The following is a 13,248-nucleotide window of genomic DNA, read 5'->3' on the forward strand; positions in this document are numbered from 1 at the left end:
TTGAGTTATGAAAAAGGTTTTAGGAGATGTTACACGGAAGCTAGACAAAGGCTTGATGTGAAAAGGGACTGACTGGAATAATGCCTGCATGAATGATAGGAAAAGAGATTTTTGAGTGGAATACCAAACTTTGTTTCTGCCTCTACTGGGTTTCATCTCAATTTCTTCCTTGGGTGTGCTTCTAACAAGCAACTTTGTTGCTTCTATGGGTTTCTAATTTGGTGGGGGGTTGGAGGGGGAGGGTATTTTCATGTCTATAGGTGATGTGAGGATAATCAATCAATTTATGAAATCATTGCTTGAATCTCATAGTCTGTCTCTGAGTTGGTAGTTATGGGAGCCATATGGCCAGCAAGCTGTACTATTAACCTCTTTATTATTGAGGTAGATGATACAGTAATGCTTGTTACTTGTGTGACTATTGGAAAGTCATAGAACCTCTTTGAAACCCAGTTTCCTTATCTAAAAAATTGATCAGATTAGGCTGAACAGTCTCTAGTGTTCCTTTCAGCTCTATATCTATGATCATATAAATGTGGAGAGAATCAAGCATAATAACGCCTACTATGTGTTTGGCACTGGGAATAAAAAGGCCAAGATACCAGAGCTCCTGCTCTAAAAGAACTTACTCTTTACTAAGGGAGTAATATAATTATACACACATACACACACACACACACACACATGTATATGTATATATATGTATGTATGTTTGTATATATATATATAAAGAGATAGTAAATGTAAGCATATATACAAAATAAATAAACCTATGATATGGGGGAAAAGAGGATGTGGCAGATAGTGAAAGGAAAATTATTCATCTGAGTTTTTCACCCTGATTAATGAGGCAAAACTCAGGACAAAGAGAAGTAAAATGAATTTATTATTATTAGTATGTCAAGGTAGCAAAACATGGGCAGTTTGATCACTGAGGATCAGCAATGGATTCAAGGTGGAGCAAGCTTTTATAGGTAACTTTAAGACAATTCAGATAGGTCCACCTCAGCAGAAGAGGTTGAGCCCTTGCATCTCAGTTCCTCCCCAAGGTAGCAAGTACATGATGATTTGAAGGTGGGGGTAAATGATGAGTGGGTAACATAAAAACTACAGCCTTTATGTCTCCTTCTCTTCCAGATCCTTTCCCAAGAAAGGCTGAGAACAATGGATAATTGAGTCAAGGAACTTTCAACACAGTGATGAAAATTCTCTAGATAGAAGTAACCCTGGAGCTCAGCCTTAAAGGGAGTTAGGGGGTGTGGGTCCCAAGAAGTAGAGGAAAAAAATAAATATAATCAGAAATACCATGTCTTGAGGTCACTACTATACAAAAAGTCTGGGAAGGAAAATAACCCAAAGAGATAAATTTCGTTGGCTACTTATTATGAGCCCCCTGTCTCTTTTCCTCCTCAAAGTCACATAAAAAATCATTGACCTATGCCATCTTATTCTCCTTAAGATTTGTTTGTGACTGCCGAATATAAATGAAGTCAATCGGAATGGCCTACCCCATAGAAGTAAAACTCTGAAAATATCTTACTTCTTTGAAAATACCTGGTTTTCTCACATGCATGGACTCCTGAAGGAAAAGTGATACTAGAACATGACTTATTTGCTCTGCCTCTCTGCAAATGTATTTAGTGATTGGAGAGCATGGCAAGGAGTAGTATTTCAGCAGGGCTGGGCACATAGAAATCAAGTGAATGTATATAAAAATAGTATTTTTTTTTCTTTCTTTCTTTCCAAATCACTTTTGCTCAGTTGCCCTGACATACACCATGCTAGGTCCCAGCTCAGGTTATATTTTTGGCACTGTATTGCTCCTGATCTCTCCATTGCCACCTGGGGACCTGATTTGCAGGCATCTAATGTGAATTTTCTCATGAATGTCAATGATATACAGCTACATTTTTCTTTCAAACTTTTCATCCCCTAGGCACTCTGTGCTGTGTGACTACTTCCAAGATATCCATAACGAGATGAATAGCAATAGCTTGTAACTGAAGGCAGGAGAGGCAAAGGGCATTTTTATTGGTTGTGAGAAGCTTTAACTACATCTATGTGTCATTCATGGCTGATTTCCCAAATGACTCTGTCATTCAAGAGAGGCTATGCTCACATGAGTCTAAGAAACTCCCCTTAGCTTTGGGAGGGATGATGGTCCTGCGAATATTTTTGTTTGCAAACAGCTAAACCTGGGGATCCTATACTTCTTCTAGTGGCCTAGCTGCCCCAAGTATATAGGGAGTGTGAAGGTTGAACACATTATCCTCAACCCAATTCAAATGCAAAATAATGGCTTAATCTGCCTGCCTGTCTTTGGGGGCTCATCTCCCTTCAATGTACATTCAAACTTCCATTAGCTCAAGGAGAACAGGCCCTTTAGTAGCCTTTGAATTAGGCACTGAAGGCCAAATTGCTCCTTTAGAGGTTTGTGAGTGGCTCCCTCTGGCATCCGTGGCCTCCCTGATGTGTAGCCTATATCCCAGGGCAGAATTTGGTACCAAACAGGGCCATCAGCCTGTTAGCTTTATGAGAGGAGTGGGAGATATTTAATACATGGTTGACTTCTGAAGGGCTTGATCCTGCATAGGCAGAATGCATAATAGAGGCAGAGGTCCCCTTCCCCCTACCCCTTTCCTGAAGACCTATAATTTCCTTGGGGAACAACACAGATTTAAACCCATGCTAAGTGGCAGAAGTTTACTCTCAGTGGTCAAAGTCAAAAGTGATCCTAGGCCCATATCACACCAGCCTTCCCAAAGTCTATTATGACAATCAGCCTGACTCACCATTGTCATACATAATCCTGGAAATAGGCACAACCTATATTTATGCACAGAGTGTAATTTGTGCTTTATTGCTAGAATTCTAAAGACCTTTGGAGATGAAGTAAAATAATATTTTCCATCTCAATTATGAATGGATACCCCACCCTACACCTTCCTGTCTCAGTGCCATTGGTAACAGCTGCTACCTTCTAGTTTAGGAGGATAGTAAGATTAATTAGTAGGTAAGAAAAGAGAGAGAGAGAGAGAGAGAGAGAGAGAGAGAGAGAGAGAGAGAGAGAGAGAGAGAGAGAGAGAGAAAGTACAACAATATTTGCATGCTTTTTTCTCCTATTATAGATTTGTAAAAGTACAATAAGCATCCTTGTTGTAAAGGATTTCTGATGACAGTATTTCAATGACTCTCATTATCATGTTTAAAAAAAGATTACTGTTATTGTTGTCATTAACATAATCCATTTCTTTATTTTCACACCCTTTAAAAAAAATAAAACAAATTAGAAATAGAAATGGTAGCTTGAAGGTAAATCATAGTCAATCAATTACTCCATATATGCCAGATACTGTGCTAAGTAGTGGGGCTACCAAGAAAGATGAAAGGTAGTCCCACCTTTCAAAGAACACACATGCTAAAGAAGAAGACAATGTAACAACTAGGTATAAAGATGTATAGACAGGAAGAACTGGAAATGATCAACAGATAAGAGCGAACAGAATTAAGAGGGATAAAGAAAGGCTATTTGTAGAAACATAGGATGTTTACTGGGACTTGAAGGGTGCCAGGGAATAGTGGAGGGAGGGGATGAGGAGGGAAAGCATTTTCAGGTATATGAAAGACCTAGTGACAATGACCAGATAAAAGGAGATAAAGAGTGTCTTTTTCAAGAAACAGCAAAGAAGCCAGTGTCACTTGTTATAGGGCCTAGCACCCCAGAAGTTCTCTGAGGCACATCTGAGGCAACCTTCTCCTTGAGAAATTAAACCAAAGGACAGACACACCTAAAGAGATAAGCAGCACCTGACCAGGACTGAGCTAGCTCAGGGACCATCACCCTTCATTCCAGTCTCCCCCACCCCTGGGGAGATAAGATTAGGTGTGGCTGCTACCCTTGTGGCAAGAGGAGGAGAGAGAGATGGCTTGAGAGATCCCTAGTCACCACTCACCCAATTCCCCCAGTCAACACCAGTAGGGGATTGTCCTCCCCCAATAAGGGAACTTTCCACAGTCAGATGATCACCCCCATCAGTCCTCTATAAAAGTATCTACCTGTCTCCTGCTTGAGGAGATTGGTATCTCAGAGCCATGCTCTGTGCCATGCCTTTCTCCCCATGAGAAGTCCAAGGATTTCTCTCTTGGTTTCCTTTCCCCAGCCTCTAAATAAACTACTATCTTATTCTATTCTAAACAAAACAAAATAAAAAGTTATGTTGTGAGGAAAATATGGTAGGGGGTTTGGGATAGGGGTTAGGGGTCCTTAGGAATTCCTCTTTAAAGAATTACACTCTCTTGCACACAAATCCAATAGAATAAGATAGTAGATTATTTAGGGGCTAGGGAAGGGAAACCAAGAGAGAAATCCTTGGACTTCTTCTCATGGGGAGAAAGGCATGGCAGAGATAGTGGCTCTGATATACCAATCTCCTCAAGCAGGAGACAGGCAGATACTTTTATAGAGGACTGATGGGGGTGATCATCTAACTGTGGAAAGTTCCCCTATTGAGGGAGGACCATCCCCCATTGGTGGTGGCTGGGGGAGTTGGGTGAGGGGAGGCTGTGGATCTTTCAAGCCATCTCTCTTCTCCTCCCAACACAAAGGCAGCAGCCACACCTAATCTTATCTCCCCAAGGGTGAGGGAGACTGGAATGAAGGGTGGTAGTCCTGGAGCTAGCTCAGTCCCGATCAGGTACTTCTTATCTCTTTAGGTATGTCTGTCCTTTGGTTTAGTTTCTCAAGGAGAAGGTTCTTTGATGTCCCCCAGAGAACTTCTGGGGTGCTCTAGGCCCATAACATACTGAATCAAAGAATGAGTGTCTGATGGTGGTGGTGAGAGGTAGATGGGATGGTAGGAAGCAATGTAAAATGGGAGAATTTGTGTGTGTGTGTGTGTGTGTGTGTGTGTGTGTGTGTGTGTGTGTTTTAAATGTCAAATGAGATTTAAAACCTTGATAGTAAAGAATGGGAAGGAAAGAATGATGGATATTTTGAGGTCCTGGGTTCAAATCCCAGGAGAATCCCTAAATTTCAGGCCTCTTAGACTTTAGGGCAGTTGTATATTGTCTGTGGGCCTTCTTTTCCTTTTCTGCAAAGGGAGGAGTTTAGATTATTTGACTTTTAAGATAAGTGCCAGCTCTTTTTTGATAATTCTCTGATCCTATATATCTGAATATTGTATTAACTGTAACTCCACCAGGAACTAGCCTTATGACCTTGGGCATATCATATCAGTCTTTCAGTCTAAGATTTATTATCTGTAAACCTGAGAGACAGTTACAACATTGAATTTGGGGACAAAAAAAGACCCATGTTTGGTTCCCACATTAGCTACTTCCTGGCTTTGTTACTGTGCCTGATGTATTCCTTAACCTTCTGTGATGTTTCCTTACCTATAAAATGGGATTAAGGAAAGCCCCTATTTCTTAAGGTTTTTGTGAGATTCAAAAATATGAATGTAAATTCTTTGCAAACTTGTAAACTATTATTATTATTCAGAAACAACCTTGATCTATAAATTATGTTTTTATCAGCCTACCCTGTCTCTATGTGCTCCTGAGATCATGGAATTAATTAAATGAACAGCCTGTTACTGGGATTTATTTTATCCTGTATTCACTTATGGTTATTAACATGAGTATTTTGAATAACTGGGAATAGATCCAAGTAATAGAGAATAGCAAAATAATGGCTATCCTCCAACTCAAGGAAAGTGGAAAGTTTCATTATCCCACAGGAAGTGATCAAGATTGGAACACAAATCATTAGGGATCATTTACTTGGGGAAGAATCTTTTGATAAAAAAGTTAACATGTATTCATCTTCTGGAAAAAAAAAAAGAAATTTTTAAATAAACCACTAACAGAAGAAGCTATATAGAACTCCCAGTCCATGGATACTTGAGGATAAGAAGCCAGTTTAAAAGTTAAATATATATATATATAGTCAGGTAGCTCTTTATTTTATCTACTTGAGGCCTAGTAGATATTTTCTTTTACCTCAAAAACTGACTGTGATACCATTTAGTAGAAAGGCTATACCCAATAGTTCACTAAGGTGTGTTATAAATTATGGTTTTTAAGTGGCAGGGAACTCATTTTACCTGTTGCTATATTGGAGAGGATGAAATAACCATAACTTTGTGACTATAGGACATTCACTTAATCTCTCATTCTCCTGGCAACTCTTCAAAACCATCAGCAATAGATGAAGTACCAGCCTGAACTGGTGGAAGGAGTAAACATATCAGAGTTCCTTACATATTTAAATCAATCACAAATATATCACTCAATCAATCAACAAACATTTATTTATCAGCAACTTTGTGGCAAGCGTTGTGCTTGGACATTGGGAAAATTGACAAGAAAACCAAAATATTCCCTCCTCTTGAGATGACTACATCCTACTGGCATCACACACTAATCAATGACAGATCCAGTACCAGAACACTGCCCAGGAAACCAGGGCTCTTAACACACAGACAACTGCTCTTTATGAAATAATGATAGATAGATAGAGATAGAGATACGTGTGTACATATATATGTATATATGTACATATATCTAAATATGTGTATAAATGTATGTATATATGGACATACACATGTATATGTTATTATTTCATATATATTCATATATGTGTATATATTCTGGGTTAAATGAATCACCTAATATTTGGTATTACAGAGACATGGATTTTGTTGTATATAATGTGAAATAGATTTACATAAATAAGTGGTTGGTGGGCTCATATATATTGCAAAGAACTTACATATTTGGATACCATATGTATATAGATATATAGTATCTGAGTATTTATATACATATATTCTCTCTATAAATAAAATATATGCGTATATGTGTGTGTGCTTGTGTGTATATGTGTGTATGCGCGTATAGTATTCATGTACATGAGTTGTACATGTTACCTTAAGTTTATTTTAAGAATTTTTTATGGTAAAATTTATCATATTATTTATGGTAGACTAGACTAAAAGGGCATGATATCAACTAAATGCACTTTCTGGGGCAGCAAGGTGGCATTGGAGCAGCTAGGTGGTACAGTGGATAGAGCACCGGCCCTGGAGTCAGGAAGACCTGAGTTCAGATCTGGCCTCAGACATTGAATACTTACTAGCTGTGTGACCTTAGGCAAGTCACTTAACCCCAATTGCCTCACCCCCCAAAAAATAAACTAAATGCACGTTCTGATTCAAATCTAAAATCACACATAGGGTTAGATGCTATTATCATCCTCTTTTATAGAAGAGGAAACAGTACCATAAAGGTTAAATAACTTACATATCATTACACTTAAGGAGTTCACACTCACAATCTCCTTGTTCCAAGTACTACCTACTGTCTTTCATATCATATTTCTTTTCAGAGTACAATTTAGAGAATCATAGACATTGAATCAGAAGGTTTAACTTAAAGATTTCTATTCTATAAAATAGTATCTGTAGCATCAGTATTTCTTATCATTACATCACCTACAGTTCTCTATTTCCCTTTATCTCCCTTCCCTAGAAAACAATCTGTTTTAAAATAATTGCATGTATATCTTTGTAGTTGCTCTTTTTCCTCCATTTTCAAAGAGGAAAAATGACATCACATAGGTGATGTCTTAATTCATGCATGAGTTGTATTTAAACGAGGCAGAGGTGCACAAAACCCTCAGCCTCACTCTCTCTTCCGGATAAAAGTCAAGACAACTGACTATGATCCAGGATGCAGTGGATGATCTTGGTATCTTCCATACCTGACCAAACTCTAACCTGCTTCAACTGCCCTTCATGGCTGAACAAATTGATCTCATCCACCCCTTCCACTGGGTCAAATCTTTACAGGTTTGAGGTAAACATGCTCCTAACTCATCAATGAGTTTGCAGGCTGTTGATTACCTTCAACCTGGTTTAAACTCTCTGCCAGGATAGTTTTCCTGAGGTGTAGCCATTGATCATTCTACAGCTGTGTGGAGTCACAGATGAGAGCTGAATGCCAGGTAGAAGCCAAAGGTGGATAAGCTAGTAAGGGTTTGAGAACATATTTGAACTCATGAAGATCAGTCTTCCTGATTCTAAACCCAGTGTTGTATCCACCTAGATAAAGGAGAACATTACAAGACTGGGGGACAGTCAGAGAAAACATCCCTAGCCAAAAGATGGAGTACTGAGAGAAATTATTTTTCTATTATATTAATAACCAATTATTAAATTAGGAAAAAGGGGTTTTTTTCTCTTTATTTGCTCATTCCATGACCAACCCCTTTAGGCCAGTCAGTTAATCTCTGAAGGATATTGCTGATAGAGAAGATTATGCAAATCCTCTGGGAACCTCTTCCTTGATCTTTTTTTTTTTTTTTTTTTTTTACACGGGGCAATGGGGTTAAGTGAGTTGCCCAGGGTCACACAGCTAGTAAGTGTCAAGTGTCTGAGGCCGGATTTGAACTCAGGAACTCCTGAATCCAGGGCCGGTGCTTTATCCCCTGCGCCACCTAGCCCCCCCTTCCTTGATCTTTAACAGGAGCCCACCTAAATAGAAGATCTTATTTTTTTTAGAGTGTAAATAAAATATAATTTAAATTCATTCCAGTCATAAGTAAGTAAGCACACATTGTTGTGCCCTTTGATTGGAATTTAAGGTGACCTAGCTCATGAATGAGAAAATCAACCAGAGTGGTCTAGGTGGAGATGGATTCCTTTGTCCAGATTGCTATAGAAGCTGAGCCCTACGATTAAGTCATGTTCTCAGAAGGAGGAACAGAAGACTTTTAGCCACTTCCTCACTAATAGGCCTACCTCCTCATTAATTGTTTTCCAATCAGGGTTCATTTCTCCGGTCACAGACATTCCCTTTTCTAAAAATTATTTAAGGTATTTAGTAACTCCATTAGGTGTCTTTGGTTACCTAGAGAAACCACTAACCATCAATTTATTTATTATAAGCTAGACTAATTCTAAAAAGTAATTATTAACTACCCAGAAACTTTTTTCCAGGCTCTTCATTTATCTCAGTGCTTTTTTTTGGAACTACAAGAAGGTCCATATAAATGAATCAAAGAATATGGACACAAGAGATGGGGATGTTCAGTTCATAAGAATTAGAAATGTTGTGGGAAGAGGTAGGTAATGAAGGACTTTAACCATCAAATAGAGGATATTAATATTGTAACTGGAAAGCTTTTTTGTAAATAGAAAGAAGATACCCCAATCAGTAAAATAAACAAGGACAAACATTATGTTAAGTAATATTTCTCTATGAATTTTACATAAAAATCTTTCTTCACAAATGGAAGTGTTATTGTCTCCATTTTATAGGTACGGAAATAGGTCACATAAAGATTACACGCCTTTTCCAAGGCCCAAGGGGGCCTTGCAGGAATGAGGATTTGAATCCCAGTTTCTTGACCTCAGTACAAAAAAAATATTAGTTTTCATGCTATACTTGGAGCTTCCTCAATCCTAGGGAAATCCCTATGATCTTTATATTTAGAAGTATGGTCAATGTTAGGAGCAAAATCAGTTTTAGAAGTGCTTCCAAAGAAAAGTGAACTCCTTTTTAAAAGCTAAAGGTCCAGAAATAGGCCTTTATTAGTAAGTCATAATGTCCTGGGACTGGCAGTCATTCTGACTCCTTACAGCAGTTAATATTTCAATTCATTTTATTGAACAATTTATCATAACCCTATGAGAACCCATTGCCAGTGGCACAGAGTATGTCAATAGGAAAATGAGTTTTGATTTAAAGAAATTCATTTTCTAACCAGTCATTATTTGGAGCACAAGTATTTCATGAGGTTCAGAATGTCTGACCTGGGACCTGGTGTCGGCTGCTGTTGATACTATGACTTATTATGTGATATTACTTAAAGGGCAATCCCTGAAAGTTAGCTTTTCCATCATCTGACATGTTGAATTCCAGGTTAGGTAAGTCATCATTTTTATTCTGCCCTTTTCTGAACTTCTATAATATCCATATTGCCTCTGGCACTTGACCATGCCCAAACTACATTTTCCTTCTACAGAAATTGGACAGGGTCTAAACACAAGTAACACGCCCTAGGAAACTCTGCTTTGAATGTATTGGCTTAAAAGCCTGAGTACGACCTTTCTGTTGGCTGAAAGCCATACCCCCAAGTCCTGAGAACTTGTAGTATTATTTTTTTGAGATTCAGTCTTTGAAATTAAGTAAGGTAGGAATTTTATGATCGATACAAATCACTTCTCGTTCCATGAAGTAACCATTCAGAAAGTGTGTGTGTATGTGTGTGTGTGTGTGTGTGTGTGCGTGCACGCGCGCGTGTGTTTATGTTTGTTCCTACTCAGATTAGGAGTCAGTTTCAAAGTAATCAATAGGAGTGACTGGTGATTCTAAGGGCCCATTATAATGTCTGAAATTTGACTATTTTCAGAGCCAATGATTCTTCTAGACAGACATGTCCTATGTATATGCATATTAAATGAAGGGAACATACAAATATGTAATGTACAATATAGAATGATAGAAGTCTCTGAGTCTACTGAAGGTAACATGTTTTTATCTATTACAGAAATTATGTTTGAGGTTGAAATCTTTGTATAAATATTTCAATCTATTGAATTCTTTTAGTGCACACTGCAAAAGGCACAGGATATATAGGATACCAACTCTGGATTTCTCCCAAGGCTTTGTCCTAGCCCCCTTTCTCTTTTTGCTCTATATTTTCTTGCTGATCCCATCACTTCCCATGGGTTCAATTGTTATTTCCTTGCAGATGAGTGCCAGATTTAGAGTCATTCTTGCATTTGTCTTAGCTATAGTCACATATGTCCAACTAACTCTTGGGAATCTCAAATTGTATGTCCCCTAAGCATCTCAAACTCAATATGTCCAAAAGAAAATACATCTTTACCTCCAAATACTCCTAGATCCCACAGTTTCCTGTTACATTCAACAGTATCATGATCTTCTCCACTATTTATAACCAGAACCTCATTGTCATCCTCACTTCTTCACTTTAATGCAAAAGTCAACAATTTTTAAAACTAATTGTTTCTAACTTTGTGACATTTCTCATATATTTCCTATTCTCTCTGCTCACACAACAATGATCATAATTCAGGAGCTTGTCACCTTTCTAATGGTCTACCACACTAGCGTTTTAAGTTACTTACTTACCTCAAGATTCTCCCCACTTCAACCCATCCTCTTCTCAACTGCCAAGATGACTCTTCTATGTTACCACTATCGTGACCTATTTGTATTTTCTGAGACACAGCCCTACAATTCCCATCTCTATTTCTTTATACTACTTCCTTACCCCTTGCCAAAAGAAAGGTCTGTCCCCTGACCTCTGCTTTTCCCTGACTTTCTTCAAGATACATCTTCAGTGATACTATCTCTAGAAGGCCTTTCCTGGTCCTCCCAACTGAGGTTATCTTCTAGGTACTCTGGACCTAGTTATTTATATTTTGTTTAAGACATGTGGATGTACTCTCCTTGAGAACAGGAATAATGGTTTTTGGTTCTCAGTGTCTCACTAGTACTTGGCACATAATAAGAACTTAAAAAATAAACTGTTATTAATTGACTGATGGAGAACATGAAATCTAAATTTCTTCATGCAAAGAATTTTTATGAGAGCTATTTAGCTCAAGTTATGATGGGGCTTTCTCTGCTGATCATTTTGATTTATCCAAGTGACCACCTGCTCAAATTTCCAAACTAGTGGAATACTCAATTGCATGCTTTCTATTCCAGCTGTGTCCTCATGACAAGGTCCTGTAGTCATTACTGACATAATACTAATAACTAGTTTCCTTTTTTTCTCCTCTTAATTTAAAATAGAATTTACTGAACCAAATACCATGTATGAGAAAAGTAGTTTGAATTGTCAAATTGCTCCTTCTTATAGAAGCTGCTATGTGGAGCACTGAGCCTAGAGTCAGGAAGATATGTGTTCAAATATGGCCTCCAATACTAGTTGTATGACACCTAAGTTTTTTCTTTTCTGAAAAGGAGTTAATAATAGTTAATAATTCCACTCAGAGTTTTTATGAAGGTAAAATGAGATAATATTTGTAAAACATCTAGAAAACTCCAAATCCAGAAAAACAAAAACAAAAAACCAAATTGTGTAATATAGATGCAGATTGAACCATACTATTTCTATTGTTTTTTGTTGTTGTTGTCTTTCTGTTTTGAGGTTTTTCCTTTTTGCTCTGATTCGTCTTTCACAGCATGACTAATGCAGAAATATGTTTGATGTGATTGTACATATATAACCTATACCAGATTACTTGCTGTCTTGGGGAGGAAAGAGAGAGGGGAGAGGTAGGGAGAAAAATCTGAAAGTAGAAGTCTTATAAAAACAAATGTTGAAAACTACAAATAAATAAATAAACAAATAGATAAATGGATGAATGAATAAGTGAATAAATACATAAATAAATGAAAGAATGAATGAATAAATGAATGAATAGATGAATGGATGAAAGAATGAATAAATAAATTAATAAATAGATGAATGAATGAATAGATATATTGATAGATAAATGAAGGAATAAATAAATAACAAATAAATGAATGAATGAATAAATGGGTAGATCACAATAAGTAAATAGGTAGATAATAAATAAATAAATTAATGAATAAATGCACGAATAAATGAATGAATAAATAGACCACACAAGTTCCTAAAAACAGAAACAAAACAATACCTAGCACAATGCTTAATACACAAAGGAGGCACTTAATAAATTAATGTTCCTTTCCTTCATATCTAATGGGCGTATCTAAAGTGTCCTTAGATTTTCCTTGGTTTTTAATTACCATAATATGAAACAAAAATTAAATAATAATAATAATTTAAATAACTCCTTTGATTTATAAAAATTAGTTTTAATTTTTAAAAATGTTTTCAAGGAGTTTAGAACAGAACTAGTTACTTGTCATTCACCATGCTACACAGCATTCAGATTGAGAAAACTACACTTAATAGTTATACTTTCCAATCAATTCTTTAGATAATCTTCCATTAATATTTAAATTCATCATAAGATGGTATCTATGGTTATGGAATCTTGTATATGCTATCAGTTTTATTTAAAGGGCAAAGTTCCTAGTTGGGCAAGGAGGGGATATATGTAGAAAAGACTGATGAAAAAACAGAAGGCATCAATAAAGCTAAAACAATCAAATGAAACACATTATAGAAGGTATATTTCATTAATAATGGTCATTCAATGTTTGGAGTTACTCTGTCTC

The 13,248-nt window shown here is 37.0% G+C and overlaps 1 protein-coding gene across 1 annotated transcript in view; it reads right to left on the reverse strand.

Moving 5' to 3' along the window:
• The window catches only part of LOC122737331 (contactin-6-like), a 482,372-nt gene that overhangs the window by 421,317 nt on the left and 47,807 nt on the right, over nucleotides 1–13,248 (reverse strand).

This window comes from Dromiciops gliroides, chromosome 1 (assembly GCF_019393635.1).
Source record: "Dromiciops gliroides isolate mDroGli1 chromosome 1, mDroGli1.pri, whole genome shotgun sequence".
Taxonomy (NCBI): Eukaryota; Metazoa; Chordata; class Mammalia; order Microbiotheria; family Microbiotheriidae; genus Dromiciops; species Dromiciops gliroides.